This window comes from Dioscorea cayenensis, chromosome 1 (genome assembly GCF_009730915.1).
Source record: "Dioscorea cayenensis subsp. rotundata cultivar TDr96_F1 chromosome 1, TDr96_F1_v2_PseudoChromosome.rev07_lg8_w22 25.fasta, whole genome shotgun sequence".
Classification (NCBI taxonomy): Eukaryota; Viridiplantae; Streptophyta; class Magnoliopsida; order Dioscoreales; family Dioscoreaceae; genus Dioscorea; species Dioscorea cayenensis.
Genome location: NC_052471.1, coordinates 10657473 through 10661399, shown reverse-complemented (window position 1 = coordinate 10661399; position 3927 = coordinate 10657473).

The following is a 3927-nucleotide window of genomic DNA, read 5'->3' as shown; positions in this document are numbered from 1 at the left end:
AGTAGTGATGGAGCAGGCCGGTTTTGAGGTGCACTTGGTGGCTAGCATCCACAAACGATCCAATGGTGGTGGTGGAGGAAAGAGTGAAATAATTGGTGAAGGGGAAGCGCGATGATGGTCCTTGGAAGAAGAGGCTACTATATGACCTATATAGCTATGACCATGGTGTAAGATTTCTGGGCAATCCAGGCAGTGTGTGGGATCGGCAAAGAGTCACAAGAGGAGCCACCATTGATGAATGAGCTTGTTGCAATAAACCATGGAGATGCCAAGATATTGGTTGATGTGAGACTTCCATGCCTGTCATTATTCTTGGTTCAACACTAAAAAAAAAGCTTTAGTTGCTTTTTGCTTATTATTCTTTGCCAACCAACTACTTGGTACCAAGCAAGTCGATAGTTGCTACCCTATTTTCGGTGGTGCTCATCAGGAGGAACCCAGTTAGGGTTTGGATCACATTATGGCTATTCATACTCCTGTGAGCTAATTCCCATTTTAAAAAAAGCTTGTGCTCTTTGGTTTTGATTGACCCACTTTGATGAGAACATGAATGCTTAGATCTTGTATTATAAATGCTTGCACATGGTTTATCTCCTTATTTAATTTTCTTTATTTTAGTGCTATACTGGATACTTTGCGCTTAATGCTTAAGTAAACAGGATTTGGGATAAAAATAAAATAAAATCCTCGTGATTGTAGCAGAACAAGTACAAAAGAACAATTCCAAAGAAAAATATGACCTTTGACAAGGGCTTGTTTCGAGCATGCAGAACAATGGATAGAAGAAATTAAAGAGTATAAACCAAGTATGGTTCTAGTGCCCAGAGCACAACTATACTCATGAAACACATGCTTGTTTCTTCGCCAAGTTAATCTCTAGATACCAAATTTTTGCACAAAATTGAGTTTTGAATGCCACCAATAATCAACAAAGGTTAAACACACCTAAAGCTTAAGCACAACCATGCACTAGCCATAGTTGTAGTTTAAAACTTGAAAGCTAAGTTTTATTTGGGATCTTTCGAAGAAACCTTAGGGGGTTGCTAGGGTTCCAATCAGAGGTTGAAGATAGTGAACTGAGGATGAGTAGATGCTGCTACTTTGGTCTATTGGGTACCAGATCAGATGATATTATCTTCTCCATTCCGGGAGTTTCCATCATCATCCACTTGAAGAGAAGTTTGAGGGAGTTTTCAATGATGTTTTCAATCTTTTCTCTTGAATTCATTACACCATAAATGGTTTTTGGTAGCACTTCCTTAGCGGTGTTTTCCAAAAACACCACCATCTTTAGGATTTTTAAATGAAAATTTTCAATTTTACGGCGTTTTTAATAATAAATGTCGCAACAATTATTTACAATATTAAATTTAAATTTTAAAATTTCTTTTAGCGGTGTTTTAATAACAAACGGCCCTAAATTAATAAATTACTTTAAAACTTTTTATGATTTAACGGCTTTTTAAAAATAAATGCCACTAACTTATAAAAATTTTAAATAAATTTATTAGTTTAGTGGCATTTATTTTAAAGAAACGACACTAAATTATTAATATTTTAAATTTATTTATTAACTTAGTGGCATTTTTTAAAAGAATGCCACTAATTTAAAATTTAAAATTTAAATTTAAATTTGCCGCCTTTTGTTAAAAATTTTAAATTTGCCGTTATGTGTTAAAAATTTAACTTTAGCACCATTTACAAATAAGCGCTGCTAAAGTTATTTACAAATTTAAATTTCTATTTAAAATTTTAATTTAGAGGCGCTTTTAATAAAAAATAGAGCTAAATCAATAGATTAATTAAAAAATATTTACACTTCGGGCGCGTTTTTAAAATAAACGCCACTAAATTTTAAAATTTATTTATTGTTTTAGGGGCATTTTGTATAAAAAAAGCTTTAAAAGAATTTTTAAAATTAAAATTTTAATTTGGCGTCATTTGTTAAAAAATTTTAATTTGCCAATAGATATTAAAATTTTAATTTTAGTGGTGTTTTTAATAATAAACGCCGCTAAATATTGTCACTCCCCGACCCGCAAGCCCGGCATGGGACAACCGCCGCGACAACCTGAGGAGGGATATACTTACACTGCTCAACCCTCGAGTTACTGCAAGGCTAACAAAATCTTTAGAATTTCACATTTCTAAACATGAATAACAAGAATGGACAATGAGTGAGGAGTGGAATATGACATTAGCACAGATGAAGCAACAAACCAAAATCTGACAATAGAGAGTTCAAGAGATATATTAGTCACAATCATACAAAGGTTTCCAAAATGAATGGACAAAACAAACAAGTCATGCATAATGAGTTTGATACACACTAGTGGATCCATGTTCTAATACAAAGTAACATGTTCAAAGAAACATATACAATATTGAAAATAAACAGGATAAACAGAAAATGTCCAGCATGTCGCTTTGCCGCCACACTACTGGCCGCTAGAGGCTGGAAGGAAGAGAGATAATGAGTAACCTAAGTCACTTAGTGAGTGGGTTAGCACAATTCTAAAATAATATAAAACAAATCAATAAATTTCCATAGCCAAACAATTGTAATAACCATATAATCTCGAAACCTTTTTAACATTTATAACACCATATAAAGCGAGATATTAATCCTCGGTGTTCAAAAACTCAAAATATAGGTTTACACAAATGTACTCAAAGCCTCAAAACTTTTTATCAAGTATCTAGTATTTACATGTGCATAAAACTCATAATGAACGCAAAACACCAATTGATCAAAATAAAGTTTCCAATTCTCACAAATACCGAATTTTTACATAATACAAGTTTTAAAACATCAAGACATAAAATGCATCATCAATTTAATTTTTCCAAAGAATATACAAGAGATCACATCTCAAAAGATATCATTTGTATGAAAAACATAATTTTATTAAATATGTAGATTTCATCTAGAATAAATAATCAATGGCCTAAAAACACTCTTTGACTTAGTCACCGCCGCAACTAGGTTAAGAGCCATCAAAGTCTTCATAACTTTGACGTTAGCCCACCGGTTCCATATGGTAACTCCGGCCTCCCGATGTATCTTCCAAATCAGGGATCTACATGTCACCAAATGAGGACAAGGAAACGGGTCCTCTACGCCACCTTTAAAGGCTGGCTCGTGGGGATCCCCTACTATAGCAGGCGGGTTACAACCCCATCACTGTCAACATCAAACAATGCATAAATATATCTCATCAAAAGGGTTCATAACTAGGACAACATATAAATACAGGGAATGAAATCCCTATCCACAAGTATCCATGCTAGAAGCAATGTTTAGAAAAAACGAGGCTCATAAATTATTTCAACTCTAATTTACCACTTTAATCATAAACACATTCACCCAAACACCAAGGGTTCCATGTAATCCGATAGTATAGACATTTATTTCCAAACCGATCAATAAACATGAGTATTTTCATCAAACATCAAGATTTTCACAATCTAAATCAATAGCGAGGAAAATACCTTCCTAATCGATCAACATATCAACTAAATACGTTAAAAACCATGAATTACTTTCAAACAAAGTAATAGAAATCTTTATAAAATATTCTAGCAGAATTATGCAAATCACAAATTCCCACTCACTTCTTAGGCAATTTAAACCCCAAGTTTTACTGGTGCTATAGTACTACAAACTATTATCTCAAGTTGCAACAACAGTAAGCAAGAAATAAAAACAAGAATTAGATCTTCATTTCTCCCCTAGCTCCAAAAATTCTTCAAACAACAAGGCAAGGAAAGGAGGAGCTTTCCTCTAGGTTTAAAAACCCAAAGAATCAATTTGAAGCTCCAAATCAAACCAGAACAGGGATCAACCATGCCTAAGCTTCAAGCTCAAAGCATACCATGGAAAAAGAGTAAAAGAGAAAGAGAACTAGAGGGAGAAAACCCCCTAAC